Raw genomic sequence first — 26,150 nt, forward strand, 5'->3', positions numbered from 1 at the left:
TGCGGGGTATGATGCTCACAGCACCTGGTATTCCCAAGCGGTCTCCCAATCAGGTACTAACCAGGCCGAACCATGCTTGGCTTCCGAGATCGGGCGAGATCGGGCCTTTTCAGGGTGGTATGGCCGTGAGCGGTACTGCTCTTGCAGATGGACACCCATGAAATGTCGAAAAAGATGCGGGGTATGATGCTCACAGCACCTGGTATTCCCAAGCGGTCCCCCAATCAGGTACTAAACAGGCCGAACCATGCTTGGCTTCCGAGATCGGACGAGATCGGGCCTTTTCAGGGTGGTATGGCCGTGAGCGGTACTGCACTAGCAGATGGACACCCATGAAATGTCGAAAAAGATGCGGGGTATGATGCACACAGCACCTGGTATTCCCAAGCGGTCTCCCAATCAGGTACTAACCAGGCCGAACCATGCTTGGCCGCCGAGATCGGACGAGATCAGGCCTTTTCAGGGTGGTATGGCCGTAAGCGGTACTGCTCTTGCAGATGGACACCCATGAGCTAAAGTATTAATTCGACCTTCTACACCTGCTACCCAAATCAATTGGGATTTGACATTATTCAAAGTCAGTTGGAATATTCAGGTTATAAAAGAGGGGGGAAAAGGCAGGAATATATACAGCTATGTTTTACTTTTGTGCATTTCAGGCCAAATTGGTATTTGTCTTTGAGTCAGCAATAATAACAAAGGAGTAAAGTCAGCTTGATTGCAGTAAGACTTTTTGCACTCTATACACTCAATTTTCACATGTTGTTTTACTTCTGGACGCTGCAAATGGACTGCACATCTGTTGCATCGTGTGTATATATGTGTATTACCGTACTTTGAATTTTGATTTAAACCTTTACAACCCAACTACCTCAGATCAAGCAATTATAATGTAAAGTAGTAGATGTTTAAAAAAAGCACCAAATGCAAAAAGATAACAAAATAACAATACTAAATAGTCAAATAAGCAACTCCATTATTCTTTTAGAGAAAATATCTCAGCGGGGTCAAGTCATTCAATTCAAATCGACTGGTAATCAGATTCAATTAAAGACTAACCGATTGGGTGCAATGTTGTAGTGGCAGCACAACTAAATGAATTCACTGAATTTAAATGGGATTTATAAGTGTTTTCACATTTTATACTGTAAAACAAAAAATCACATAGGATTTATGGTTAAACACTGGAGCTACAGAATTTTACCAGAAATTACATTCAATTGGTATAGCACTTCAATAACCACCAATTTATTGGAACACTATTGTAGATTTTTCATTTCACTGAAACTAAAATTATATTGCTCCACCACCACATGCACACACCCCTTTTTTACTGTATAACTCTAGCAACCACAAGTATTTTATTTTTATTTTTTTTAAGAAGAAAATGACTGACTATTCTTCTGTCTGTTCAGATATCACTACTTTTACATGATAAGAGAAGTAATTTTTAAAGAAGGCTCAGCAAAATACCCAGCATTCAATAGTACTGGCATGCTGGATCTTGCAAACTACACTCCTCAACTGCACGGAAAAAAAATAGAAAAAAACAGTCATACATTGTCTGCAGTACTTTCCACTCATTCGCTTACACTTTGTACTCCATCCTTTCTACACAAAAAGCATCATCCCGCTGTTACAGAGTAAAGAAGGTTGCACAGAGTCCTTTTCTTGCTGTTCTGTCTCTTTAGAACAGAAGGACACTTTGCGCTTCACAGAATGCAAGTCTACAAGTACTGCTGCTTAGATGTGGTTGAATGTTAGGCCCCTAAGAAATACATGTGAAGCAACAGCAATGCTTTACAAGGTGTCTATTGTTTATATAAATAAACATAAAACAGGTTACGAAAACATGCTGTAAAATCCAAATCATATTTTATCATAGTTTCACATGCTTAAACTAATAGTAATTGTTTAGTATAAATGATCGTCATGTGAAAGACATTGTTTAGTATTCTTTCATTCATTCATTCTCTCAACCGCTTATCCTCACAAGGGTCACGGGGGGTGCTAAGGCCTATGCCAGCTATCTACGGGCACCAGGCGGGGGACAAAAGAATGAACATAATTTAAAGTAATTGCTCTACAGTTGTACTGCATACCGGAGGTCATTTAATTCATTCAGATCAAGAACCTCAAATAACATATCGGCTGGTATTGTTGGAGATGGAAATCCAACTCATTTTATCTCTGAGGGCTAGCTGCGAATGCACTTGCATTATGTCAGTAAAATTCTAGAAATCATAGCGAAAGGGTTATTTTTCAAGAAAATCTGTTCCCGAAAGACCGACAAATTGTCTTTATTTGATGCTCTTGTCAGGAGAGGTTGGATTGCCTTTCCTGGCATGACGTCACGATAACTATCAGCTGTCACTAATTACGTGATTAGATTATTTTTGGCGTCACTGGACAAGGTCCAAGTGGACATGGGGAAGCTGGAGCACCTCTTTGAGTCCAGGGCCAAAGAGACGCCATGGGCCAAGAAAGCGCCAGAGAGCAAAAAGTCCGAGATCCTGGTTCTGGACTCCAAGCGGAGCACCGCCATCAACATCGGGATGACGGTCCTGCCCGCCGTTCACGTCATCAAGAGCGCCATCCTCAACTTTGACGACTTTGCCATCAACAAGGAGGGTGTGGAGAAGATCCTGAGCATGACGCCCACAGAGGAGGAGAAGCAGAAGATCCGCGAGGCTCGCTCGGCCAATCCCGACGTTCCCCTGGGGACGGCCGAGGAATTCCTCTCGGGCCTGGCTTCCGTCAGCGCCTTGACCCCCCGCCTGCAGCTGTGGTCTTTCAAACTCAACTATGAGGCACTCGAGCAGGAGATCGCCGAGCCCCTGTTTGACCTGAAGTTGGGCATGGAGCAGCTGGCCGGCAACCGGACCTTCAAGAAGATCCTGGCCACGCTGCTGGCCGTGGGGAACTTCCTCAACGGGTGTCCTCCTCACCAGAATCTTCAGGCTCCCTCCATGGTGAATCAATTCCTCTGGGCATAGGCATAAGATAACTTGGGCGCTCTCTGGTGGTTGTACGCACCTGGGCATCATGATGAAACGGTAAAGGCTTCCCAGGGCGACGTGCATAGCAGTGGTGGGGCGTATGAGTACGCTGCGGCTCTAACTCTTCTACCAGCTGTGGCTCATCTCTAGAAATGATGTGCCTGAGAGCCCCGCACCACGGTGTGTCCATTACAAAATTCCTAAACGATTCTGAGGGGTTTCTTATACATTCCAAGCAGTCCGGTGTCTTCGAGGTGGATGGTTTGCGTCGCCGAGTGCGTCGGCGCGAGCGTGGGTGGCGCTCCGCTGGGTCCATAATGGTTGGATCGTGCTGTTACGATTTCGCCGCGTAGTGCGACGCGATCGTAGGGTAAGTTGAACCCAGATGCAGAGTCGCCGAAGTAATTGGAAAGGTGAGGCAGATCTGTAGCTCTTGTTGGTTGATTTAATAAACGGGGTAACATAACTTAAACAACTTGGCTTGACCACTCATTACAAACGAACTGAACATGCGGCGTGGCGTCAATGGAAACAGCAATTACTACGAGGATTAACAGGAAACGAAACCAGAACTTAACCAGTCGATCCAACCGCGCCCACAGAAAATCATAATGCTTAAATACCAAAAATAATCTAATCACGTAATTAGTGACAGCTGATAGTTATCGTGACGTCATGCCAGGAAAGGCAATCCAACCACTCCTGACAGCTCTGAGTGATTTTGGATCCTTTGTTTCTCCCCCAAGTAATGAGGACATGTTCTTTTTAAGATAGCTCTCCATCTAAGTCCTACTATAGGTCCAGTCTTGGTAAAAGGTGCATGATGACAACTGATCTATCTGAAATCCAGAATTTGATCTGGATTTCAGATAGATCACCCATGAAATGTCGAAAAAGATGCGGGGTATGATGCTCACAGCACCTGGTATTCCCAAGCGGTCTCCCAATCAGTTACTAACCAGGCCGAACCATGCTTGGCTTCCGAGATCGGACGAGATCGGGCCTTTTCAGGGTGGTATGGCCGTGAGCGGTACTGCACTAGCAAATGGACACCCATGAAATGTCGAAAAAGATGCGGGGTATGATGCTCACAGTACCTGGTATTCCCAAGCGGTCTCCCAATCAGGTACTAACCAGGCCGAACCATGCTTGGCTTCTGAGATCGGACGAGATCGGTCCTTTTCAGGGTGGTATGGCCGTAAGCGGTACTGCTCTTGCAGATGGACACCCATGAAATGTCGAAAAAGATGCGGGGTATGATGCTCACAGCACCTGGTATTCCCAAGCGGTCTCCCAATCAGGTACTAAACAGGCCGAACCATGCTTGGCTTCCGAGATCGGACGAGATCGGGCCTTTTCAGGGTGGTATGGCCGTGAACGGTACTGCACTAGCAGATGGACACCCATGAAATGTCGAAAAAGATGCGGGGTATGATGCTCACAGCACCTGGTATTCCCAAGCGGTCTCCCAATCAGGTACTAACCAGGCCGAACCATGCTTGGCTTCCGAGATCGGGCGAGATCGGGCCTTTTCAGGGTGGTATGGCCGTGAGCGGTACTGCTCTTGCAGATGGACACCCATGAAATGTCGAAAAAGATGCGGGGTATGATGCTCACAGCACCTGGTATTCCCAAGCGGTCCCCCAATCAGGTACTAAACAGGCCGAACCATGCTTGGCTTCCGAGATCGGACGAGATCGGGCCTTTTCAGGGTGGTATGGCCGTGAGCGGTACTGCACAAGCAGATGGACACCCATGAAATGTCGAAAAAGATGCGGGGTATGATGCACACAGCACCTGGTATTCCCAAGCGGTCTCCCAATCAGGTACTAACCAGGCCGAACCATGCTTGGCCGCCGAGATCGGACGAGATCAGGCCTTTTCAGGGTGGTATGGCCGTAAGCAGTACTGCTCTTGCAGATGGACACCCATGAGCTAAAGTATTAATTCGACCTTCTACACCTGCTACCCAAATCAATTGGGATTTGACATTATTCAAAGTCAGTTGGAATATTCAGGTTATAAAAGAGGGGGGAAAAGGCAGGAATATATACAGCTATGTTTTACTTTTGTGCATTTCAGGCCAAATTGGTATTTGTCTTTGAGTCAGCAATAATAACAAAGGAGTAAAGTCAGCTTGATTGCAGTAAGACTTTTTGCACTCTATACACTCAATTTTCACATGTTGTTTTACTTCTGGACGCTGCAAATGGACTGCACATCTGTTGCATCGTGTGTATATATGTGTATTACCGTACTTTGAATTTTGATTTAAACCTTTACAACCCAACTACCTCAGATCAAGCAATTATAATGTAAAGTAGTAGATGTTTAAAAAAAGCACCAAATGCAAAAAGATAACAAAATAACAATACTAAATAGTCAAATAAGCAACTCCATTATTCTTTTAGAGAAAATATCTCAGCGGGGTCAAGTCATTCAATTCAAATCGACTGGTAATCAGATTCAATTAAAGACTAACTGATTGGGTGCAATGTTGTAGTGGCAGCACAAATAAATGAATTCACTGAATTTAAATGGGATTTATAAGTGTTTTCACATTTTATACTGTAAAACAAAAAATCACATAGGATTTATGGTTAAACACTGGAGCTACAGAATTTTACCAGAAATTACATTCAATTGGTATAGCACTTCAATAACCACCAATTTATTGGAACACTATTGTAGATTTTTCATTTCACTGAAACTAAAATTATATTGCTCCACCACCACATGCACACACCCCTTTTTTACTGTATAACTCTAGCAACCACAAGTATTTTATTTTTATTTTTTTAAGAAGAAAATGACTGACTATTCTTCTGTCTGTTCAGATATCACTACTTTTACATGATAAGAGAAGTAATTTTTAAAGAAGGCTCAGCAAAATACCCAGCATTCAATAGTACTGGCATGCTGGATCTTGCAAACTACACTCCTCAACTGCACGGAAAAAAAATAGAAAAAAACAGTCATACATTGTCTGCAGTACTTTCCACTCATTCGCTTACACTTTGTACTCCATCCTTTCTACACAAAAAGCATCATCCCGCTGTTACAGAGTAAAGAAGGTTGCACAGAGTCCTTTTCTTGCTGTTCTGTCTCTTTAGAACAGAAGGACACTTTGCGCTTCACAGAATGCAAGTCTACAAGTACTGCTGCTTAGATGTGGTTGAATGTTAGGCCCCTAAGAAATACATGTGAAGCAACAGCAATGCTTTACAAGGTGTCTATTGTTTATATAAATAAACATAAAACAGGTTACGAAAACATGCTGTAAAATCCAAATCATATTTTATCATAGTTTCACATGCTTAAACTAATAGTAATTGTTTAGTATAAATGATCGTCATGTGAAAGACATTGTTTAGTATTCTTTCATTCATTCATTCTCTCAACCGCTTATCCTCACAAGGGTCACGGGGGGTGCTAAGGCCTATCCCAGCTATCTACGGGCACCAGGCGGGGGACAAAAGAATGAACATAATTTAAAGTAATTGCTCTACAGTTGTACTGCATACCGGAGGTCATTTAATTCATTCAGATCAAGAACCTCAAATAACATATCGGCTGGTATTGTTGGAGATGGAAATCCAACTCATTTTATCTCTGAGGGCTAGCTGCGAATGCACTTGCATTATGTCAGTAAAATTCTAGAAATCATAGCGAAAGGGTTCTTTTTCAAGAAAATCTGTTCCCGAAAGACCGACAAATTGTCTTTATTTGATGCTCTTGTCAGGAGAGGTTGGATTGCCTTTCCTGGCATGACGTCACGATAACTATCAGCTGTCACTAATTACGTGATTAGATTATTTTTGGCGTCACTGGACAAGGTCCAAGTGGACATGGGGAAGCTGGAGCACCTCTTTGAGTCCAGGGCCAAAGAGACGCCATGGGCCAAGAAAGCGCCAGAGAGCAAAAAGTCCGAGATCCTGGTTCTGGACTCCAAGCGGAGCACCGCCATCAACATCGGGATGACGGTCCTGCCCGCCGTTCACGTCATCAAGAGCGCCATCCTCAACTTTGACGACTTTGCCATCAACAAGGAGGGTGTGGAGAAGATCCTGAGCATGACGCCCACAGAGGAGGAGAAGCAGAAGATCCGCGAGGCTCGCTCGGCCAATCCCGACGTTCCCCTGGGGACGGCCGAGGAATTCCTCTCGGGCCTGGCTTCCGTCAGCGCCTTGACCCCCCGCCTGCAGCTGTGGTCTTTCAAACTCAACTATGAGGCACTCGAGCAGGAGATCGCCGAGCCCCTGTTTGACCTGAAGTTGGGCATGGAGCAGCTGGCCGGCAACCGGACCTTCAAGAAGATCCTGGCCACGCTGCTGGCCGTGGGGAACTTCCTCAACGGGTGTCCTCCTCACCAGAATCTTCAGGCTCCCTCCATGGTGAATCAATTCCTCTGGGCATAGGCATAAGATAACTTGGGCACTCTCTGGTGGTTGTACGCACCTGGGCATCATGATGAAACGGTAAAGGCTTCCCAGGGCGACGTGCATAGCAGTGGTGGGGCGTATGAGTACGCTGCGGCTCTAACTCTTCTACCAGCTGTGGCTCATCTCTAGAAATGATGTGCCTGAGAGCCCCGCACCACGGTGTGTCCATTACAAAATTCCTAAACGATTCTGAGGGGTTTCTTATACATTCCAAGCAGTCCGGTGTCTTCGAGGTGGATGGTTTGCGTCGCCGAGTGCGTCGGCGCGAGCGTGGGTGGCGCTCCGCTGGGTCCATAATGGTTGGATCGTGCTGTTACGATTTCGCCGCGTAGTGCGACGCGATCGTAGGGTAAGTTGAACCCAGATGCAGAGTCGCCGAAGTAATTGGAAAGGTGAGGCAGATCTGTAGCTCTTGTTGGTTGATTTAATAAACGGGGTAACATAACTTAAACAACTTGGCTTGACCACTCATTACAAACGAACTGAACATGCGGCGTGGCGTCAATGGAAACAGCAATTACTACGAGGATTAACAGGAAACGAAACCAGAACTTAACCAGTCGATCCAACCGCGTCCACAGAAAATCATAATGCTTAAATACCAAAAATAATCTAATCACGTAATTAGTGACAGCTGATAGTTATCGTGACGTCATGCCAGGAAAGGCAATCCAACCACTCCTGACAGCTCTGAGTGATTTTGGATCCTTTGTTTCTCCCCCAAGTAATGAGGACATGTTCTTTTTAAGATAGCTCTCCATCTAAGTCCTACTATAGGTCCAGTCTTGGTAAAAGGTGCATGATGACAACTGATCTATCTGAAATCCAGAATTTGATCTGGATTTCAGATAGATCACCCATGAAATGTCGAAAAAGGTGCGGGGTATGATGCTCACAGCACCTGGTATTCCCAAGCGGTCTCCCAATCAGGTACTAACCAGGCCGTACCATGCTTGGCTTCCGAGATCGAACGAGATCGGGCCTTTTCAGGGTGGTATGGCCGTGAGCGGTACTGCTCCTGCAGATGGACACCCATGAAATGTCGAAAAAGATGCGGGGTATGATGCTCACTGCACCTGGTATTCCCAAGCGGTCTCCCAATCAGGTACTAACCAGGCCGAACCATGCTTGGCTTCCGAGATCGGACGAGATCGGGCCTTTTCAGGGTGGTATGGCCGTGAGCGGTACTGCTTCTGCAGATGGACACCCATGAAATGTCGAAAAAGATGCGGGGTATGCTGCTCACAGCACCTGGTATTCCCAAGCGGTCTCCCAATCAGGTACTAAACAGGCCGAACCATGCTTGGCTTCCGAGATCGGAGGAGATCGGGCCTTTTCAGAATGGTATGGCCGTGAGCGGTACTGCTCTTGCAGATGGACACCCATGAAATGTCGAAAAAGATGCGGGGTATGATGCTCACAGCACCTGGTATTCCCAAGCGGTCTCCCAATCAGGTACTAACCAGGCCGAACCATTCTTGGCTTCCGAGATCGGACGAGATCGGGCCTTTTCAGGGTGGTATGGCCGTGAACGGTACTGCACTAGCAGATGGACACCCATGAAATGTCGAAAAAGATGCGGGGCATGGTTCTCACAGCACCTGGTATTCCCAAGCGGTCTCCCAATCTGGTACTAAACAAGTCTAACCATGCTTGGCTTCCGAGATCGGGCGAGATCGGGCCTTTTCAGGGTGGTATGGCCGTGAGCGGTACTGCTTTTGCAGATGGACACCCATGAAATGTCGAAAAAGATGCGGGGTATGATGCTCACAGCACCTGGTATTCCCAAGCGGTCTCCCAACCAGGTACTAACCAGGCCCAACCATGCTTGGCTTCCAAGATCGGACGAGATCGGGCCTTTTCAGGGTGGTATGGCCGTGAGCGGTACTGCACTAGCAGATGGACACCCATGAAATGTCGAAAAAGATGCGGGGTATGATGCTCACAGCACCTGGTATTCCCAAGCGGTCTCCCAATCAGGTACTAACCAGGCCGAACCATGCTTGGCTTCCGAGATCGGACGAGATCAGGCCTTTTCAGGGTGGTATGGCCGTGAGCGGTACTGCTCTTGCAGATGGACACCCATGAGCTAAAGTATTAATTCGACCTTCTACACCTGCTACCCAAATCAATTGGGATTTGACATTATTCAAAGTCAGTTGGAATATTCAGGTTATAAAAGAGGGGGGAAAAGGCAGGAATATATACAGCTATGTTTTACTTTTGTGCATTTCAGGCCAAATTGGTATTTGTCTTTGAGTCAGCAATAATAACAAAGGAGTAAAGTCAGCTTGATTGCAGTAAGACTTTTTGCACTCTATACACTCAATTTTCACATGTTGTTTTACTTCTGGACGCTGCAAATGGACTGCACATCTGTTGCATCGTGTGTATATATGTGTATTACCATACTTTGAATTTTGATTTAAACCTTTACAACCCAACTGCCTCAGATCAAGCAATTATAATGTAAAGTAGTAGATGTTTAAAAAAAGCACCAAATGCAAAAAGATAACAAAATAACAATACTAAATAGTCAAATAAGCAACTCCATTATTCTTTTAGAGAAAATATCTCAGCGGGGTCAAGTCATTCAATTCAAATCGACTGGTAATCAGATTCAATTAAAGACTAACTGATTGGGTGCAATGTTGTAGTGGCAGCACAACTAAATGAATTCACTGAATTTAAATGGGATTTATAAGTGTTTTCACATTTTATACTGTAAAACAAAAAATCACATAGGATTTATGGTTAAACACTGGAGCTACAGAATTTTACCAGAAATTACATTCAATTGGTATAGCACTTCAATAACCACCAATTTATTGGAACACTATTGTAGATTTTTCATTTCACTGAAACTAAAATATTATTGCTCCACCACCACATGCACACACCCCTTTTTTACTGTATAACTCTAGCAACCACAAGTATTTTATTTTTATTTTTTTAAGAAGAAAATGACTGACTATTCTTCTGTCTGTTCAGATATCACTACTTTTACATGATAAGAGAAGTAATTTTTAAAGAAGGCTCAGCAAAATACCCAGCATTCAATAGTACTGGCATGCTGGATCTTGCAAACTACACTCCTCAACTGCACGGAAAAAAAATAGAAAAAAACAGTCATACATTGTCTGCAGTACTTTCCACTCATTCGCTTACACTTTGTACTCCATCCTTTCTACACAAAAAGCATCATCCCGCTGTTACAGAGTAAAGAAGGTTGCACAGAGTCCTTTTCTTGCTGTTCTGTCTCTTTAGAACAGAAGGACACTTTGCGCTTCACAGAATGCAAGTCTACAAGTACTGCTGCTTAGATGTGGTTGAATGTTAGGCCCCTAAGAAATACATGTGAAGCAACAGCAATGCTTTACAAGGTGTCTATTGTTTATATAAATAAACATAAAACAGGTTACGAAAACATGCTGTAAAATCCAAATCATATTTTATCATAGTTTCACATGCTTAAACTAATAGTAATTGTTTAGTATAAATGATCGTCATGTGAAAGACATTGTTTAGTATTCTTTCATTCATTCATTCTCTCAACCGCTTATCCTCACAAGGGTCACGGGGGGTGCTAAGGCCTATCCCAGCTATCTACGGGCACCAGGCGGGGGACAAAAGAATGAACATAATTTAAAGTAATTGCTCTACAGTTGTACTGCATACCGGAGGTCATTTAATTCATTCAGATCAAGAACCTCAAATAACATATCGGCTGGTATTGTTGGAGATGGAAATCCAACTCATTTTATCTCTGAGGGCTAGCTGCGAATGCACTTGCATTATGTCAGTAAAATTCTAGAAATCATAGCGAAAGGGTTATTTTTCAAGAAAATCTGTTCCCGAAAGACCGACAAATTGTCTTTATTTGATGCTCTTGTCAGGAGAGGTTGGATTGCCTTTCCTGGCATGACGTCACGATAACTATCAGCTGTCACTAATTACGTGATTAGATTATTTTTGGCGTCACTGGACAAGGTCCAAGTGGACATGGGGAAGCTGGAGCACCTCTTTGAGTCCAGGGCCAAAGAGACGCCATGGGCCAAGAAAGCGCCAGAGAGCAAAAAGTCCGAGATCCTGGTTCTGGACTCCAAGCGGAGCACCGCCATCAACATCGGGATGACGGTCCTGCCCGCCGTTCACGTCATCAAGAGCGCCATCCTCAACTTTGACGACTTTGCCATCAACAAGGAGGGTGTGGAGAAGATCCTGAGCATGACGCCCACAGGAGGAGAAGCAGAAGATCCGCGAGGCTCGCTCGGCCAATCCCGACGTTCCCCTGGGGACGGCCGAGGAATTCCTCTCGGGCCTGGCTTCCGTCAGCGCCTTGACCCCCCGCCTGCAGCTGTGGTCTTTCAAACTCAACTATGAGGCACTCGAGCAGGAGATCGCCGAGCCCCTGTTTGACCTGAAGTTGGGCATGGAGCAGCTGGCCGGCAACCGGACCTTCAAGAAGATCCTGGCCACGCTGCTGGCCGTGGGGAACTTCCTCAACGGGTGTCCTCCTCACCAGAATCTTCAGGCTCCCTCCATGGTGAATCAATTCCTCTGGGCATAGGCATAAGATAACTTGGGCGCTCTCTGGTGGTTGTACGCACCTGGGCATCATGATGAAACGGTAAAGGCTTCCCAGGGCGACGTGCATAGCAGTGGTGGGGCGTATGAGTACGCTGCGGCTCTAACTCTTCTACCAGCTGTGGCTCATCTCTAGAAATGATGTGCCTGAGAGCCCCGCACCACGGTGTGTCCATTACAAAATTCCTAAACGATTCTGAGGGGTTTCTTATACATTCCAAGCAGTCCGGTGTCTTCGAGGTGGATGGTTTGCGTCGCCGAGTGCGTCGGCGCGAGCGTGGGTGGCGCTCCGCTGGGTCCATAATGGTTGGATCGTGCTGTTACGATTTCGCCGCGTAGTGCGACGCGATCGTAGGGTAAGTTGAACCCAGATGCAGAGTCGCCGAAGTAATTGGAAAGGTGAGGCAGATCTGTAGCTCTTGTTGGTTGATTTAATAAACGGGGTAACATAACTTAAACAACTTGGCTTGACCACTCATTACAAACGAACTGAACATGCGGCGTGGCGTCAATGGAAACAGCAATTACTACGAGGATTAACAGGAAACGAAACCAGAACTTAACCAGTCGATCCAACCGCGTCCACAGAAAATCATAATGCTTAAATACCAAAAATAATCTAATCACGTAATTAGTGACAGCTGATAGTTATCGTGACGTCATGCCAGGAAAGGCAATCCAACCACTCCTGACAGCTCTGAGTGATTTTGGATCCTTTGTTTCTCCCCCAAGTAATGAGGACATGTTCTTTTTAAGATAGCTCTCCATCTAAGTCCTACTATAGGTCCAGTCTTGGTAAAAGGTGCATGATGACAACTGATCTATCTGAAATCCAGAATTTGATCTGGATTTCAGATAGATCACCCATGAAATGTCGAAAAAGATGCGGGGTATGATGCTCACAGCACCTGGTATTCCCAAGCGGTCTCCCAATCAGGTACTAACCAGGCCGTACCATGCTTGGCTTCGGAGATCGAACGAGATCGGGCCTTTTCAGGGTGGTATGGCCGTGAGCGGTACTGCTCCTGCAGATGGACACCCATGAAATGTCGAAAAAGATGCGGGGTATGATGCTCACTGCACCTGGTATTCCCAAGCGGTCTCCCAATCAGGTACTAACCAGGCCGAACCATGCTTGGCTTCCGAGATCGGACGAGATCGGGCCTTTTCAGGGTGGTATGGCCGTGAGCGGTACTGCTTTTGCAGATGGACACCCATGAAATGTCGAAAAAGATGCGGGGTATGCTGCTCACAGCACCTGGTATTCCCAAGCGGTCTCCCAATCAGGTACTAAACAGGCCGAACCATGCTTGGCTTCCGAGATCGGAGGAGATCGGGCCTTTTCAGGGTGGTATGGCCGTGAGCGGTACTGCTCTTGCAGATGGACACCCATGAAATGTCGAAAAAGATGCGGGGTATGATGCTCACAGCACCTGGTATTCCCAAGCGGTCTCCCAATCAGGTACTAACCAGGCCGAACCATGCTTGGCTTCCGAGATCGGACGAGATCGGGCCTTTTCAGGGTGGTATGGCCGTGAACGGTACTGCACTAGCAGATGGACACCCATGAAATGTCGAAAAAGATGCGGGGCATGGTTCTCACAGCACCTGGTATTCCCAAGCGGTCTCCCAATCTGGTACTAAACAAGTCTAACCATGCTTGGCTTCCGAGATCGGGCGAGATCGGGCCTTTTCAGGGTGGTATGGCCGTGAGCGGTACTGCTTTTGCAGATGGACACCCATGAAATGTCGAAAAAGATGCAGGGTATGATGCTCACAGCACCTGGTATTTCCAAGCGGTCTCCCAACCAGCTACTAACCAGGCCCAACCATGCTTGGCTTCCGAGATCGGACGAGATCGGGCCTTTTCAGGGTGGTATGGCCGTGAGCGGTACTGCACTAGCAGATGGACACCCATGAAATGTCGAAAAAGATGCGGGGTATGATGCTCACAGCACCTGGTATTTCCAAGCGGTCTACCAATCAGGTACTAACCAGGCCGAACCATGCTTGGCTTCCAAGAACGGACGAGATCGGGCCTTTTCAGGGTGGTATGGCCGTGCGCGGTACTGCACTAGCAGATGGACACCCATGAAATGTCGAAAAAGATGCGGGGTACGATGCTCACAGCACCTGGTATTCCCAAGCGGTCTTCCAACCAGGTACTAACCAGGCCGAACCATGCTTGGCTTCCGAGATCGGACGAGATCGGGCCTTTTCAGGGTGGTATGGCCGTGAGCGGTGCTGCTGTTGCAGATGGACACCCATGAAATGTCGAAAAAGATGCGGGGCATGGTTCTCACAGCACCTGATATTCCCAAGCGGTCTCCCAATCTGGTACTAAACAAGTCTAACCATGCTTGGCTTCCGAGATCGGACGAGATCGGGCCTTTTCAGGGTGGTATGGCCGTGAGCGGTACTGCACTAGCAGATGGACACCCATGAAATGTCGAAAAAGATGCGGGGTATGATGTACACAGCACCTGGTATTCCCAAGCGGACTCCCAATCAGGTACTAACCAGGCCGAACCATGCTTGGCTTCCAAGATCGGACGAGATCGGGCCTTTTCAGGGTGGTATGGCCGTGAGCGGTACTGCACTAGCAGATGGACACCCATGAAATGTCGAAAAAGATGCGGGGTATGATGCTCACAGCACCTGGTATTCCCAAGCGATCTCCCAATCAGGTACTAACCAGGCCGAACCATGCTTGGCTTCCGAGATCGGGCGAGATCGAGCCTTTTCAGGGTGGTATGGCCGTGAGCGGTACTGTTCTTGCAGATGGACACCCATGAAATGTCGAAAAAGATGCGGGGTATGATGCTCACAGCACCTGGTATTCCCAAGCGGTCTCCCAATCAGGTACTAACCAGGCCGAACCATGCTTGGCTTCCGAGTTCGGACGAGATTGGGCCTTTTCAGGGTGGTATGGCCGTGAGCGGTACTGCACTAGCAGATGGACACCCATGAAATGTCGAAAAAGATGCGGGGTATGAACTCACAGCACCTGGTATTCCCAAGCGGTCTCCCAATCAGGTACTAAACAGGCCGAACCATGCTTGGCTGCCGAGATCGGACGAGATCGGGCCTTTTCAGGGTGGTATGGCCGTGAGCGGTACTGCACTAGCAGATGGACACCCATGAAATGTCGAAAAAGACGCGGGGTATGATGCTCACAGCACCTGGTATTCCCAAGCAGTCTCCCAACCAGGTACTAACCAGGCCAAACCATGCTTGGCTTCCGAGATCGGACGAGATCGGGCCTTTTCAGGGTGGTATGGCCGTGTGCGGTACTGCTCATGCAGATGGACACCCATGAAATGTCGAAAAAGATGCAGGGTATGATGCTCACAGCACCTGGTATTCCCAAGCGGTCTCCCAATCAGGTACTAACCAGGCCGAACCATGCTTGGATTCCGAGATCGGGCGAGATCGGGCCTTTTCAGGGTGGTATGGCCGTGAGCGGTACTGCTCTTGCAGATGGACACCCATGAAATGTCGAAAAAGATGCGGCGTATGATGCTCACAGCACCTGGTATTCCCAAGCGGTCTCCCATTCAGGTACTAAACAGGCCGAACCATGCTTGGCTGCCGCGTTAGGACGAGATCGGGCCTTTTCAGGGTGGTATGGCCGTGAGCGGTACTGCTCTTGCAGATGGACACCCATGAAATGTCGAAAAAGATGCGGGGTATGATGCTCACAGCACCTGGTATTCCCAAGCGGTCTCCCAATCAGGTACTAAACAGGCCGAACCATGCTTGGCTGCCGAGATCGGACGAGATCGGGCCTTTTCAGGGTGGTATGGCCGTGAGCGGTACTGCACTAGCAGATGGACACCCATGAAATGTCGAAAAAGACGCGGGGTATGATGCTCACAGCACCTGGTATTCCCAAGCAGTCTCCCAACCAGGTACTAACCAGGCCAAACCATGCTTGGCTTCCGAGATCGGACGAGATCGGGCCTTTTCAGGGTGGTATGGCCGTGTGCGGTACTGCTCATGCAGATGGACACCCATGAAATGTCGAAAAAGATGCAGGGTATGATGCTCACAGCACCTGGTATTCCCAAGCGGTCTCCCAATCAGGTACTAACCAGGCCGAACCATGCTTGGATTCCGAGATCGGGCGAGATCGGGCCTTTTCAGGGTGGTATGGCCGTGAGCGGTACTGCTCTTGCAGATGGACACCCATGAAATGTCGAAAAAGATGCGGCGTATGATGCTCACAGCACCTGGTATTCCCAAGCGGTCTCCCATTCAGGTACTAAACAGGCCGAACCATGCTTGGCTGCCGCGATCGGACGAGATCGGGCCTTTTCAGGGTGGTATGGCCGTGAGCGGTACTGCTCTTGCAGATGGACACCCATGAAATGTCGAAAAAGATGCGGGGTATGATGCTCACAGCACCTGGTATTCCCAAGCGGTCTCCCAATCAGGTACTAACCAGGCCGAACCATGCTTGGCTTCCGAGATCGGACAATCGGGCCTTTTCAGGGTGGTATGGCCGTGAGCGGTACTGCACTAGCAGATGGACACCCATGAAATGTCGAAAAAGATGCGGGGTATGATGCTCACAGCACCTGGTATTCCCAAGCGGTCTCCCAATCAGGTACTAACCAGGCCGAACCATGCTTGGCTGCCGAGATCGGACGAGAGCGGGCGAGATCGGGCCTTATCAGGGTGGTATGGCCGTGAGCGGTACTGCTCTTGCAGATGGACACCCATGAAATGTCGAAAAAGATGCGGGGTATGATGCTCACAGCACCTGGTATTCCCAAGCGGTCTCCCAATCAGGTACTAACCAGGCCGGACCATGCTTGGCTTCCGAGATCGGAGGAGATCGGGCCTTTTCAGGGTGGTATGGCCGTGAGCGGTACTGCTCCTGCAGATGGACACCCATGAAATGTCGAAAAAGATGCGGGGTATGATGCTCACAGCACCTGGTATTCCCAAGCGGTCTCCCAATCAGGTACTAACCAGGCCGAACCATGCTTGGCTTCCGAGATCGGACGAGATCGGGCCTTTTCAGGGTGGTATGGCCGTGAGCGGTACTGCGCCAGCAGATGGACACCCATGAAATGTCGAAAAAGATGCGGGGTATGATGCTCACAGCACCTGGTATTCCCAAGCGGTCTCCTAATCAGGTACTGACCAGGCCGAACCATGCTTGGCTGCCGAGATCGGACGAGATCGGACGAGATCGGGCCTTTTCAGGGTGGTATGGCAGTGAGCGGTACTGCTCTTGCAGATGGACACCCATGAAATGTCGAAAAAGATGCAGGGTATGATGCTCACAGCACCTGGTATTCCCAAGCGGTCTCCCAATCAGGTACTAAACAGGCCGAACCATGCTTGGCTTCCGAGATCAGACGAGATCGGGCCTTTTCAGGGTGGTATGGCCGTGAGCGGTACTGCACTAGCAGATGGACACCCATGAAATGTCGAAAAAGATGCGGGGCAAGATGCTCACAGCACCTGGTATTCCCAAGCGGTCTCCCAATCAGGTACTAACCAGGCCGAAACATGCTTGGCTTCCGAGATCGGATGAGATTTGGCCTTTTCAGGGTGGTATGGCCATGAGCGGTACTGCTCTTGCAGATGGACACCCATGAAATGTCGAAAAAGATGCGGGGTATGATGCTCACAGCACCTGGTATTCCCAAGCGGTCCCCCAATCAGGTACTAAACAGGCCGAACCATGCTCGGCTTCCGAGATCGGACGAGATCGGGCGAGATCGGGCCTTATCAGGGTGGTATGGCCGTGAGCGGTACTGCTCTTGCAGATGGACACCCATGAAATGTCGAAAAAGATGCGGGGTATGATGCTCACAGCACCTGGTATTCCCAAGCGGTCTCCCAATCAGGTACTAACCAGACCGAACCATGCTTGGCTTCCGAGATCGGACGAGATCGGGCCTTTTCAGGGTGGTATGGCCGTGAGCGGTACTGCTCTTGCAGATGGACACCCATGAAATGTCGAAAAAGATGCGGGGTATGATGCTCACAGCACCTGGTATTCCCAAGCGGTCTCCCAATCAGGTACTAACCAGGCCGAACCATGCTTGGCTTCTGAGATCGGACGAGATCGGGCCTTTTCAGGGTGGTATGGCCATGAGCGGTACTCTCCTTGCAGATGGACACCCATGAAATGTCGAAAAAGATGCGGGGTATGATGCTCACAGCACCTGGTATTCCCAAGCGGTTTCCCAATCAGGTACTAACCAGGCCGAACCATGCTTGGCTGCCGAGATCGGACGAGATCGGGCGAGATCGGGCCTTATCAGGGTGGTATGGCTGTGAGCGGTACTGCTCTTGCAGATGGACACCCATGAAATGTCGAAAAAGTTGCAGGGTATGATGCTCACAGCACCTGGTATTCCCAAGCGGTCTCCCAATCAGGTACTAACCAGGCCGAACGATGCTTGGCTGCCGAGATCGGCCGAGATCGGACGAGATCGGGCCTTTTCAGGGTGGTATGGCCGTGAGCGGTACTGCACTAGCAGATGGACACCCATGAAATGTCGAAAAAGATGCGGGGTATGATGCTCACAGCACCTGGTATTCCCAAGCGGTCTCCCAATCAGGTACTAAACAGGCCGAACCATGCTTGGCTGCCGAGATCGGACGAGATCGGGCCTTTTCAGGGTGGTATGGCCGTGAGCGGTACTGCACTAGCAGATGGACACCCATGAAATGTCGAAAAAGATGCGGGGTATGATGCTCACAGCACCTGGTATTCCCAAGCGGTCTCCCAATCAGGTACTAACCAGGCCGGACCATGCTTGGCTTCTGAGATCGGACGAGATCGGGCCTTTTCAGGGTGGTATGGCCGTGAGCGGTACTGTTCTTGCAGATGGACACCCATGAAATGTCGAAAAAGATGCGGGGTATGATGCTCACGGCACCTGGTATTCCCAAGCGGTCTCCCAATCAGGTACTAACCAGGCCGTACCATGCTTGGCTTCCGAGATCGAACGAGATCGGGCCTTTTCAGGGTGGTATGGCCGTGAGCGGTACTGCACTTGCAGATGGACACCCATGAAATGTCGAAAAAGATGCGGGGTATGATGCTCACAGCACCTGGTATTCCCAAGCGGTCTCCCAATCAGGTACTAACCAGGCCGAACCATGCTTGGCTTCCGAGATCGGACGAGATCGGGCCTTTTCGGGGTGGTATGGCCGTGAGCGGTACTGCTTTTGCAGATGGACACCCATGAAATGTCGAAAAAGATGCGGGGTATGATACTCACAGCACCTGGTATTCCCAAGCGGTCTCCCAATCAGGTACTAAACAGGCCGAACCATGCTTGGCTTCCGAGATCGGAGGATATCGGGCCTTTTCAGGGTGGTATGGCCGTGAGCGGTACTGCTCTTGCAGATGGACACCCATGAAATGTCGAAAAAGATGCGGGGTATGATGCTCACAGCACCTGGTATTCCCAAGCGGTCTCCCAATCAGGTACTAACCAGGCCGAACTATGCTTGGCTTTCGAGATCGGACGAGATCGGGCCTTTTCAGGGTGGTATGGCCGTGAGCGGTACTGCTCCTGCAGATGGACACCCATGAAATGTCGAAAAAGATGCGGGGCATGACGCTCACAGCACCTGGTATTCCCAAGCGGTCTCCCAATCAGGTACTAACCAGGCCAAACCATGCTTGGCTGCCAAGATCGGACAAGATCGGGCCTTTTCAGGGTGGTATGGCCGTGAGCGGTACTGCTCTTGCAGATGGACACCCATGAAATGTCGAAAAAGATGCGGGGTATGATGCTCACAGCACCTGGTATTCCCAAACGGTCTCCCAATCAGGTACTAACCAGGCCGAACCATGCTTGGCTTCCGAGATTAGACAAGATCGGGCCTTTTCAGGGTGGTATGGCCGTGAGCAGTACTGCTCCTGCAGATGGACACCCATGAAATGTCGAAAAAGATGCGGGGTATGATGCTCACAGCACCTGGTATTCCCAAGCGGTCTCCCAATCAGGTACTAACCAGGCCGAACCATGCTTGGCTGCCGAGATCGGACGAGATCGGGCGAGATCGGGCCTTTTCAGGGTGGTATGGCCGTGAGCTGTACTGCTTTTGCAGATGGACACCCATGAAATGTCGAAAAAGATGCGGGGTATGATGCTCACAGCACCTGGTATTCCCAAGCGGTCTCCCAATCAGGTACTAAACAGGCCGAACCATGCTTGGCTGCCGAGATCGGACGAGATCGGGCCTTTTCAGGGTGGTATGGCCGTGAGCGGTACTGCTCTTGCAGATGGACACCCATGAAATGTCGAAAAAGATGCGGGGTATGATGCTCACAGCACCTGGTATTCCCAAGCGGTCTCCCAATCAGATACTAACCAGGCCGAACGATGCTTGGCTTCCGAGATCGGACGAGATCGGGCCTTTTCAGGGTGGTATGGCCGTGAGCGGTACTGCTCTTGCAGATGGACACCCATGAAATGTCGAAAAAGATGCGGGGTATGATGCTCACTGCACCTGGTATTCCCAAGCGGTCTCCCATTCAGGTACTAACCTGGCCGAATCATGCTTGGCTGCCGAGATCGGACGAGATCAGGCCTTATCAGGGTGGTATGGCCGTGAGCGGTACTGCTCTTGCAGATGGACACCCATGAAATGTCGAAAAAGATGCGGGGTATGATGCTCACAGCACCTGGTATTCCCAAGCGGTCTCCCAATCAGGTACTAACCAGGCCGAACCATGCTTGGCTTCCGAGATCGGACGAGATCGGGCCTTTTCAGGGTGGTATGGCCGTGAGCGGTACTGCGCATGCAGATGGACACCCATGAAATGTCGAAAAAGATGCGGGGTATGACGCTCACAGCACCTGGTATTCCCAAGCGGTCTCCCATTCAGGTACTAAACAGGCCGAACCATGCTTGGCTTCCGAGATCGGACGAGATCGGACGAGATCGGGCCTTTTCAGGGTGGTATGGCCGTGAGCGGTACTGCTCTTGCAGATGGACACCCATGAAATGTCGAAAAAGATGCGGGGTATGATGCTCACAGGACCTGGTATTCCCAAGCGGTCTCCCAATCAGGTACTAACCAGGCCGAACCATGCTTGGCTTCCGAGTTTGGACGAGATCGGGCCTTTTCAGGGTGGTATGGCCTTGAGCGGTACTGCTCTTGCAGATGGACACCCATGAAATGTCGAAAAAGATGCGGGGTATGATGCTCACAGCACCTGGTATTCCCAAGCGGTCTCCCAATCAGGTACTAAACAGGCCGAACCATGCTTGGCTTCCGAGATCGGACGAGATCGGGCCTTTTCAGGGTGGTATGGCCGTGAGCAGTACTGCTCTTGCAGATGGACACCCATGAAATGTCGAAAAAGATGCGGGGTATGATGCTGACAGCACCTGGTATTCCCAAGCGGTCTCCCAATCAGGTACTAACCAGGCCGTACCATGCTTGGCTGCCGAGATCGGACGAGATCGGGCGAGATCGGGCCTTTTCAGGGTGATATGGCCGTGAGCGGTACTGCTCTTGCAGATGGACACCCATGAAATGTCGAAAAAGATGCAGGGTATGATGCTCACAGCACCTGGTATTCCCAAGCGGTCTCCCAATCAGGTACTAAACAGGCCGAACCATGCTTGGCTTCCGAGATCGGACGAGATCGGGCCTTTTCAGGGTGGTATGGCCGTGAGCGGTACTTCTCTTGCAGATGGACACCCATGAAATGTCGAAAAAGATGCGGGGTATGATGCTCACAGCACCTGGTACTCCCAAGCGGTCTCCCAATCAGATACTAACGAGGCCGAACCATGCTTGGCTTCCGAGATCGGACGAGACCGGACGAGATCGGGCCTTTTCAGGGTGGTATGGCCGTGAGTGGTACTGCTCTTGCAGATGGACACCCATGAAATGTCGAAAAAGATGCGGGGTATGATGCTCACAGCACCTGGTATTCCCAAGCGGTCTCCCAATCAGGTACTAACCAGGCCGTACCATGCTTGGCTGCCGAGATCGGACGAGATCGGGCGAGATCGGGCCTTTTCAGGGTGATATGGCCGTGAGCGGTACTGCTCTTGCAGATGGACACCCATGAAATGTCGAAAAAGATGCGGGGTATGATGCTCACAGCACCTGGTATTCCCAAGCGGTCTCCCAATCAGGTACTAAACAGGCCGAACCATGCTTGGCTTCCGAGATCGGACGAGATCGGGCCTTTTCAGGGTGGTATGGCCGTGAGCGGTACTGCTTTTACAGATGGACACCCATGAAATGTCGAAAAAGATGCGGGGTATGATGCTCACAGCACCTGGTATTCCCAAGCGGTCTCCTAATCAGGTACTAACCAGGCCGAACCATGCTTGGCTGCCGAGATCGGACGAGATCGGGCCTTATCAGGGTGGTATGGCCGTGAGCGGTACTCTTCATGCAGATGGACACCCATGAAATGTCGAAAAAGATGCGGGGTATGATGCTCACAGCACCTGGTATTCCCAAGCGGTCTCCCAATCAGGTACTAACCAGGCCGAACCAGGCCGAACCATGCTTGGCTTCCGAGATCGGACGAGATCGGGCCTTTTCAGGGTGGTATGGCCGTGAGCGGTACTTCTCTTGCAGATGGACACCCATGAAATGTCGAAAAAGATGCGGGGTATGATGCTCACAGCACCTGGTATTCCCAAGCGGTCTCCCAATCAGGTACTAACCAGGCCGAATCTTGCTTGGCTTCCGAGATCGGACGAGATCGGGCCTTTTCAGGGTGGTATGGCCGTGAGCGGTACTGCTCTTGCAGATGGACACCCATGAAATGTCGAAAAAGATGCGGGGTATGATGCTCACAGCACCTGGTATTCCCAAGCGGTCTCCCAATCAGGTACTAACCAGGCCGAACCATGCTTGGCTGCCGAGATCGGACGAGATCGGGCCTTATCAGGGTGGTATGGCCGTGAGCGGTACTCTTCATGCAGATGGACACCCATGAAATGTCGAAAAAGATGCGGGGTATGATGCTCACAGCACCTGGTATTCCCAAGCGGTCTCCCAATCAGGTACTAACCAGGCCGAACCATGCTTGGCTGCCGAGATCGGACGAGATCGGGCGAGATCGGGCCTTATCAGGGTGGTATGGCCGTGAGCGGTACTGCTCTTGCAGATGGACACCCATTAAATGTCGAAAAAGATGCGGGGTATGATGCTCACAGCACCTGGTATTCCCAAGCGGTCACCCAATCAGGTACTAACCAGGCCGGACCATGCTTGGCTGCCGAAATCGGACGAGATCGGGCCTTTTCAGGGTGGTATGGCCGTGAGCGGTACTGCACTAGCAGATGGACACCCATGAAATGTCGAAAAAGATGCGGGGTATGATGCTCACAGCACCTGGTATTCCCAAGCGGTCTCCCAATCAGGTACTAAACAGGCCGAACCATGCTTGGCTTCCGAGATCGGACGAGATCGGACCTTTTCAGGGTGGTATGGCCGTGAGCGGTACTGCTCATGCAGATGGACACCCATGAAATGTCGAAAAAGATGCGGGGTATGATGCTCACAGCACCTGGTATTCCCAAGCGGTCTCCCAATCAGGTACTAACCAGGCCGAACCATGCTTGGCTTCCGAGATCGGACGAGATCGGGCCTTTTCAGGGTGGTATGGCCGCGAGCGGTACCGCTATTGCAGATGGACACCCATGAAATGTCGAAAAAGATGCGGGGTATGATGCTCACAGCACCTGGTATTCCCAAGCGGTCTCCCAATCAGGTACTAACCAGGCCGAACTATGCTTGGCTTCCGAGATCGGACGAGATCGGGCCTTTTCAGGGTGGTATGGCCGTGAGCAATACTGCTCTTGCAGATGGACACCCATGAAATGTCGAAAAAGATGCGGGGCATGGTTCTCACAGAACCTGGTATTCCTAAGCGGTCTCCCAATCAGATACTAACCAGGCCGAATCATGCTTGGCTTCCAAGATCGGACGAGATCGGACGAGATCGGGCCTTTTCAGGGTGGTATGGCCGTGAGTGGTACTGCTCTTGCAGATGGACACCCATGAAATGTCGAAAAAGATGCGGGGCATGGTTCTCACAGCACCTGGTATTCCCAAGCGGTCTCCCAAACAGGTACTAAACAGGCCGAACCATGCTTGGCTTCCGAGATCGGGCGAGATCACTCCTTTTCAGGGTGGTATGGCTGTGAGCAGTACTGTTCATGCAGATGGACACCCATGAAATGTCGAAAAAGATGCGGGGCATGGTTCTCACAGCACCTGGTATTCCCAAGCGGTCTCCCAATCAGGTGCTAACCAGGCCGAACCATGCTTGGCTTCCGAGATCGCACGAGATCGGGCCTTTTCAGGGTGGTATGGCCGTGAGCGGTACTGCACTAGCAGATGGACACTGTCAGGTTCATTAATAATTACCTTCGTCCGTAATTATCAATAACTGCAGGAAGACATCTTATTCAATTATTGACATTTAATTAAATAGAAATGGATACAACAGATAAAAGCCTCCGGAGGGGAGCGTTACAGCAAGTGTCACCTTACAACTTCCGAACGTCTTCCCGAATAGACGTTTTCGTCCCATTCTTATGGTCACAAGTTACAGAGTTGTTGATCATTCCATCACGTATGAGTAAAAACAACATCTGGGACTACAATAACAATCAAAGTATTTTACTAATAACAAAAACAGGGACTAGACCTAACAACATGTAGATTAGAGTAATTATACAACCTCCTTGACCTAAGAATCATATAATATAATCATAATCATATAATCGTTACATACAGAAAAACCCGAAGTGTACGGTTACATAACGATAACAATATTCTTGTTATTGTCCGAATAGCCCTGTCCTCGTCACCAAGGGCCCACCAAATCTCAAGGACCCAGATTGGGTGGATTGTTTGTATAACCATCCTGGAACAGGCTGTCCAGGTTAAAGATGACTTGGTGTGACCTCAACACTTTTGAAAAACAGAAAGAGAATGATTTAACAAAGTAATGAATTCATACAGAGAAAAGAAAGAGAATGATTTAATAAAGAAATGAATTAATATAACTATTATAATAGTAAAACAGAACAAACCCAACATTCCCCCGTTTTTATAATATGTATGTTATTAGTCATTTCTTAGTAATCACTAAATGGTAATGTCGGGTGACTGTGATTTTTCCCGCCTACTCCTTACTCCCATGGCTGGTCTGAAAGAGAAAAAACATAATTATATTCGTCCAATTGGTCCTCGGATTTACCGTACTCCTGGACCTCACTGCTTTCCCCAAACCGTCCCATAAGATACAACTCATGTACTTTAGAATTTGTAGGGGCAATTGCAGTAGTTATAAGTCGGCTTAGCAAGGAGCGCAAACGGGATTCTACATCACCCACACAATGTTAGGATAGCGGTAATTGTGCCTATAGTAACCACGAAGGATGTAGCCAAATCTTTAGATTTTCCAAAGGTCTTATCCCACCAATCTGACAATGCGGACGTATCTACTCCAGAGTGCTCTTGCATATTGCGGTTCAGTGTTTGCAGGCCAGTAATGGCCCTGGTGAGAGATCCACTGGGTGACGCGTTGTTCGGTATGAAGGTGCAACATTGTTTTCCAAACATTGCACACACGCCCCCTGTTTCAAGGATCATATCCACCGCTATGCGATTCTGGAACGCCATCAGACTGGTAGCTGCCAGTTGTTCCTTCATGGCCACAAATCCCTGTTCAGTATAATTTCCAAGTTTTGAACATTGTAATGTAAGTAATTTATTCTATCCACATTTTTGTTTGGGGTGATTAGAAGGAAGATAGACTCCCAACCTGCTGCGATCTGATTAGCCAGCTTATACTCATCTGGTACGCCCCAGGGGATGCCAATCGCATCAATGTATGTTGGATCTCCTTCCCTCCATGCCTCTCGACGATGTCGGGAGGGTCGACCCTTCAGCCGAATTATGAGCCGCCAATTGTATCTCCTCCACTGTGGATGGAAAAACAGACATCGGTAAGAGCAGTGAGACCAAAGTACCTAGTCCTGCCGCGTTTCGGCAGGAGTCGTATAATTTATCTACCACCCCGCCACCATAGGCCAGAACGTGGTATCAGGGGTGTAGTTTGTTTTAGAACGCCGGTACACCACGTCATTTATC

General features: G+C 49.1%; 2 non-coding genes and 77 pseudogenes across 2 annotated transcripts; all 79 read right to left on the reverse strand.

Moving 5' to 3' along the window:
* Positions 1-12: 12 nt before the first annotated feature.
* LOC144188506 (5S ribosomal RNA) lies at positions 13-131 on the reverse strand (annotated as a pseudogene).
* A 56-nt stretch (positions 132-187) lies between these two features.
* On the reverse strand, positions 188-306 carry LOC144188019 (5S ribosomal RNA; annotated as a pseudogene).
* Positions 307-362: 56 nt separating this feature from the next.
* Positions 363-481, reverse strand: LOC144183698 (5S ribosomal RNA; annotated as a pseudogene).
* A 3,428-nt stretch (positions 482-3,909) lies between these two features.
* Positions 3,910-4,028, reverse strand: LOC144189413 (5S ribosomal RNA; annotated as a pseudogene).
* Positions 4,029-4,084: 56 nt separating this feature from the next.
* On the reverse strand, positions 4,085-4,203 carry LOC144184068 (5S ribosomal RNA; annotated as a pseudogene).
* Positions 4,204-4,259: 56 nt separating this feature from the next.
* Positions 4,260-4,378, reverse strand: LOC144188589 (5S ribosomal RNA; annotated as a pseudogene).
* A 56-nt stretch (positions 4,379-4,434) lies between these two features.
* Positions 4,435-4,553, reverse strand: LOC144188507 (5S ribosomal RNA; annotated as a pseudogene).
* Positions 4,554-4,609: 56 nt separating this feature from the next.
* On the reverse strand, positions 4,610-4,728 carry LOC144188020 (5S ribosomal RNA; annotated as a pseudogene).
* Positions 4,729-4,784: 56 nt separating this feature from the next.
* LOC144183699 (5S ribosomal RNA) lies at positions 4,785-4,903 on the reverse strand (annotated as a pseudogene).
* A 3,427-nt stretch (positions 4,904-8,330) lies between these two features.
* On the reverse strand, positions 8,331-8,449 carry LOC144183891 (5S ribosomal RNA; annotated as a pseudogene).
* Positions 8,450-8,505: 56 nt separating this feature from the next.
* LOC144188999 (5S ribosomal RNA) lies at positions 8,506-8,624 on the reverse strand (annotated as a pseudogene).
* A 56-nt stretch (positions 8,625-8,680) lies between these two features.
* On the reverse strand, positions 8,681-8,799 carry LOC144191766 (5S ribosomal RNA; annotated as a pseudogene).
* Positions 8,800-8,855: 56 nt separating this feature from the next.
* LOC144189981 (5S ribosomal RNA) lies at positions 8,856-8,974 on the reverse strand (annotated as a pseudogene).
* A 56-nt stretch (positions 8,975-9,030) lies between these two features.
* On the reverse strand, positions 9,031-9,149 carry LOC144183496 (5S ribosomal RNA; annotated as a pseudogene).
* A 56-nt stretch (positions 9,150-9,205) lies between these two features.
* Positions 9,206-9,324, reverse strand: LOC144184922 (5S ribosomal RNA). The gene has a single exon (XR_013324791.1). It is a non-coding gene; the product is annotated as a 5S ribosomal RNA (ribosomal RNA).
* Positions 9,325-9,380: 56 nt separating this feature from the next.
* LOC144187819 (5S ribosomal RNA) lies at positions 9,381-9,499 on the reverse strand (annotated as a pseudogene).
* A 3,425-nt stretch (positions 9,500-12,924) lies between these two features.
* On the reverse strand, positions 12,925-13,043 carry LOC144190372 (5S ribosomal RNA; annotated as a pseudogene).
* A 56-nt stretch (positions 13,044-13,099) lies between these two features.
* Positions 13,100-13,218, reverse strand: LOC144189000 (5S ribosomal RNA; annotated as a pseudogene).
* A 56-nt stretch (positions 13,219-13,274) lies between these two features.
* LOC144189303 (5S ribosomal RNA) lies at positions 13,275-13,393 on the reverse strand (annotated as a pseudogene).
* A 56-nt stretch (positions 13,394-13,449) lies between these two features.
* Positions 13,450-13,568, reverse strand: LOC144185219 (5S ribosomal RNA; annotated as a pseudogene).
* Positions 13,569-13,624: 56 nt separating this feature from the next.
* LOC144183497 (5S ribosomal RNA) lies at positions 13,625-13,743 on the reverse strand (annotated as a pseudogene).
* Positions 13,744-13,799: 56 nt separating this feature from the next.
* LOC144187514 (5S ribosomal RNA) lies at positions 13,800-13,918 on the reverse strand. The gene has a single exon (XR_013324869.1). It is a non-coding gene; the product is annotated as a 5S ribosomal RNA (ribosomal RNA).
* Positions 13,919-13,974: 56 nt separating this feature from the next.
* Positions 13,975-14,093, reverse strand: LOC144186490 (5S ribosomal RNA; annotated as a pseudogene).
* A 56-nt stretch (positions 14,094-14,149) lies between these two features.
* On the reverse strand, positions 14,150-14,268 carry LOC144183283 (5S ribosomal RNA; annotated as a pseudogene).
* Positions 14,269-14,324: 56 nt separating this feature from the next.
* On the reverse strand, positions 14,325-14,443 carry LOC144191292 (5S ribosomal RNA; annotated as a pseudogene).
* Positions 14,444-14,499: 56 nt separating this feature from the next.
* Positions 14,500-14,618, reverse strand: LOC144183433 (5S ribosomal RNA; annotated as a pseudogene).
* A 56-nt stretch (positions 14,619-14,674) lies between these two features.
* LOC144181709 (5S ribosomal RNA) lies at positions 14,675-14,793 on the reverse strand (annotated as a pseudogene).
* A 56-nt stretch (positions 14,794-14,849) lies between these two features.
* On the reverse strand, positions 14,850-14,968 carry LOC144188652 (5S ribosomal RNA; annotated as a pseudogene).
* Positions 14,969-15,023: 55 nt separating this feature from the next.
* LOC144189640 (5S ribosomal RNA) lies at positions 15,024-15,142 on the reverse strand (annotated as a pseudogene).
* Positions 15,143-15,198: 56 nt separating this feature from the next.
* LOC144188337 (5S ribosomal RNA) lies at positions 15,199-15,317 on the reverse strand (annotated as a pseudogene).
* Positions 15,318-15,373: 56 nt separating this feature from the next.
* Positions 15,374-15,492, reverse strand: LOC144187419 (5S ribosomal RNA; annotated as a pseudogene).
* A 56-nt stretch (positions 15,493-15,548) lies between these two features.
* On the reverse strand, positions 15,549-15,667 carry LOC144184763 (5S ribosomal RNA; annotated as a pseudogene).
* A 56-nt stretch (positions 15,668-15,723) lies between these two features.
* LOC144188879 (5S ribosomal RNA) lies at positions 15,724-15,842 on the reverse strand (annotated as a pseudogene).
* Positions 15,843-15,898: 56 nt separating this feature from the next.
* Positions 15,899-16,017, reverse strand: LOC144188338 (5S ribosomal RNA; annotated as a pseudogene).
* Positions 16,018-16,073: 56 nt separating this feature from the next.
* On the reverse strand, positions 16,074-16,192 carry LOC144187420 (5S ribosomal RNA; annotated as a pseudogene).
* Positions 16,193-16,248: 56 nt separating this feature from the next.
* On the reverse strand, positions 16,249-16,367 carry LOC144191270 (5S ribosomal RNA; annotated as a pseudogene).
* A 56-nt stretch (positions 16,368-16,423) lies between these two features.
* LOC144183715 (5S ribosomal RNA) lies at positions 16,424-16,540 on the reverse strand (annotated as a pseudogene).
* A 56-nt stretch (positions 16,541-16,596) lies between these two features.
* Positions 16,597-16,725, reverse strand: LOC144184927 (5S ribosomal RNA; annotated as a pseudogene).
* Positions 16,726-16,781: 56 nt separating this feature from the next.
* On the reverse strand, positions 16,782-16,900 carry LOC144188236 (5S ribosomal RNA; annotated as a pseudogene).
* Positions 16,901-16,956: 56 nt separating this feature from the next.
* Positions 16,957-17,075, reverse strand: LOC144191420 (5S ribosomal RNA; annotated as a pseudogene).
* Positions 17,076-17,131: 56 nt separating this feature from the next.
* On the reverse strand, positions 17,132-17,260 carry LOC144187003 (5S ribosomal RNA; annotated as a pseudogene).
* A 56-nt stretch (positions 17,261-17,316) lies between these two features.
* LOC144188158 (5S ribosomal RNA) lies at positions 17,317-17,435 on the reverse strand (annotated as a pseudogene).
* A 56-nt stretch (positions 17,436-17,491) lies between these two features.
* LOC144185061 (5S ribosomal RNA) lies at positions 17,492-17,610 on the reverse strand (annotated as a pseudogene).
* A 56-nt stretch (positions 17,611-17,666) lies between these two features.
* LOC144186244 (5S ribosomal RNA) lies at positions 17,667-17,795 on the reverse strand (annotated as a pseudogene).
* Positions 17,796-17,851: 56 nt separating this feature from the next.
* Positions 17,852-17,970, reverse strand: LOC144188227 (5S ribosomal RNA; annotated as a pseudogene).
* A 56-nt stretch (positions 17,971-18,026) lies between these two features.
* On the reverse strand, positions 18,027-18,145 carry LOC144190045 (5S ribosomal RNA; annotated as a pseudogene).
* Positions 18,146-18,201: 56 nt separating this feature from the next.
* Positions 18,202-18,330, reverse strand: LOC144184324 (5S ribosomal RNA; annotated as a pseudogene).
* Positions 18,331-18,386: 56 nt separating this feature from the next.
* On the reverse strand, positions 18,387-18,515 carry LOC144185941 (5S ribosomal RNA; annotated as a pseudogene).
* A 56-nt stretch (positions 18,516-18,571) lies between these two features.
* Positions 18,572-18,690, reverse strand: LOC144188880 (5S ribosomal RNA; annotated as a pseudogene).
* Positions 18,691-18,746: 56 nt separating this feature from the next.
* Positions 18,747-18,865, reverse strand: LOC144189645 (5S ribosomal RNA; annotated as a pseudogene).
* A 56-nt stretch (positions 18,866-18,921) lies between these two features.
* Positions 18,922-19,040, reverse strand: LOC144182251 (5S ribosomal RNA; annotated as a pseudogene).
* A 56-nt stretch (positions 19,041-19,096) lies between these two features.
* Positions 19,097-19,215, reverse strand: LOC144188207 (5S ribosomal RNA; annotated as a pseudogene).
* A 56-nt stretch (positions 19,216-19,271) lies between these two features.
* LOC144184408 (5S ribosomal RNA) lies at positions 19,272-19,390 on the reverse strand (annotated as a pseudogene).
* A 56-nt stretch (positions 19,391-19,446) lies between these two features.
* Positions 19,447-19,565, reverse strand: LOC144190569 (5S ribosomal RNA; annotated as a pseudogene).
* A 56-nt stretch (positions 19,566-19,621) lies between these two features.
* LOC144191882 (5S ribosomal RNA) lies at positions 19,622-19,740 on the reverse strand (annotated as a pseudogene).
* A 56-nt stretch (positions 19,741-19,796) lies between these two features.
* On the reverse strand, positions 19,797-19,915 carry LOC144182866 (5S ribosomal RNA; annotated as a pseudogene).
* Positions 19,916-19,971: 56 nt separating this feature from the next.
* LOC144181948 (5S ribosomal RNA) lies at positions 19,972-20,100 on the reverse strand (annotated as a pseudogene).
* A 56-nt stretch (positions 20,101-20,156) lies between these two features.
* Positions 20,157-20,275, reverse strand: LOC144188881 (5S ribosomal RNA; annotated as a pseudogene).
* Positions 20,276-20,331: 56 nt separating this feature from the next.
* Positions 20,332-20,450, reverse strand: LOC144191249 (5S ribosomal RNA; annotated as a pseudogene).
* A 56-nt stretch (positions 20,451-20,506) lies between these two features.
* On the reverse strand, positions 20,507-20,625 carry LOC144183322 (5S ribosomal RNA; annotated as a pseudogene).
* A 56-nt stretch (positions 20,626-20,681) lies between these two features.
* On the reverse strand, positions 20,682-20,800 carry LOC144191431 (5S ribosomal RNA; annotated as a pseudogene).
* Positions 20,801-20,856: 56 nt separating this feature from the next.
* Positions 20,857-20,985, reverse strand: LOC144182791 (5S ribosomal RNA; annotated as a pseudogene).
* Positions 20,986-21,041: 56 nt separating this feature from the next.
* LOC144185072 (5S ribosomal RNA) lies at positions 21,042-21,160 on the reverse strand (annotated as a pseudogene).
* A 56-nt stretch (positions 21,161-21,216) lies between these two features.
* Positions 21,217-21,335, reverse strand: LOC144187690 (5S ribosomal RNA; annotated as a pseudogene).
* Positions 21,336-21,391: 56 nt separating this feature from the next.
* LOC144185962 (5S ribosomal RNA) lies at positions 21,392-21,520 on the reverse strand (annotated as a pseudogene).
* Positions 21,521-21,576: 56 nt separating this feature from the next.
* On the reverse strand, positions 21,577-21,695 carry LOC144187691 (5S ribosomal RNA; annotated as a pseudogene).
* Positions 21,696-21,936: 241 nt separating this feature from the next.
* LOC144184025 (5S ribosomal RNA) lies at positions 21,937-22,065 on the reverse strand (annotated as a pseudogene).
* A 56-nt stretch (positions 22,066-22,121) lies between these two features.
* LOC144187692 (5S ribosomal RNA) lies at positions 22,122-22,240 on the reverse strand (annotated as a pseudogene).
* Positions 22,241-22,296: 56 nt separating this feature from the next.
* On the reverse strand, positions 22,297-22,415 carry LOC144190674 (5S ribosomal RNA; annotated as a pseudogene).
* A 56-nt stretch (positions 22,416-22,471) lies between these two features.
* LOC144183967 (5S ribosomal RNA) lies at positions 22,472-22,600 on the reverse strand (annotated as a pseudogene).
* A 56-nt stretch (positions 22,601-22,656) lies between these two features.
* Positions 22,657-22,775, reverse strand: LOC144188413 (5S ribosomal RNA; annotated as a pseudogene).
* Positions 22,776-22,831: 56 nt separating this feature from the next.
* Positions 22,832-22,950, reverse strand: LOC144188078 (5S ribosomal RNA; annotated as a pseudogene).
* A 56-nt stretch (positions 22,951-23,006) lies between these two features.
* LOC144182675 (5S ribosomal RNA) lies at positions 23,007-23,135 on the reverse strand (annotated as a pseudogene).
* Positions 23,136-23,191: 56 nt separating this feature from the next.
* On the reverse strand, positions 23,192-23,310 carry LOC144189621 (5S ribosomal RNA; annotated as a pseudogene).
* A 56-nt stretch (positions 23,311-23,366) lies between these two features.
* Positions 23,367-23,485, reverse strand: LOC144189863 (5S ribosomal RNA; annotated as a pseudogene).
* Positions 23,486-23,541: 56 nt separating this feature from the next.
* On the reverse strand, positions 23,542-23,660 carry LOC144187284 (5S ribosomal RNA; annotated as a pseudogene).
* A 56-nt stretch (positions 23,661-23,716) lies between these two features.
* Positions 23,717-23,835, reverse strand: LOC144188438 (5S ribosomal RNA; annotated as a pseudogene).
* A 241-nt stretch (positions 23,836-24,076) lies between these two features.
* On the reverse strand, positions 24,077-24,195 carry LOC144187205 (5S ribosomal RNA; annotated as a pseudogene).
* Positions 24,196-24,251: 56 nt separating this feature from the next.
* On the reverse strand, positions 24,252-24,370 carry LOC144183894 (5S ribosomal RNA; annotated as a pseudogene).
* Positions 24,371-26,150: the final 1,780 nt, after the last annotated feature.

This window comes from Stigmatopora nigra, unplaced genomic scaffold (genome assembly GCF_051989575.1).
Source record: "Stigmatopora nigra isolate UIUO_SnigA unplaced genomic scaffold, RoL_Snig_1.1 HiC_scaffold_24, whole genome shotgun sequence".
NCBI lineage: Eukaryota > Metazoa > Chordata > Actinopteri > Syngnathiformes > Syngnathidae > Stigmatopora > Stigmatopora nigra.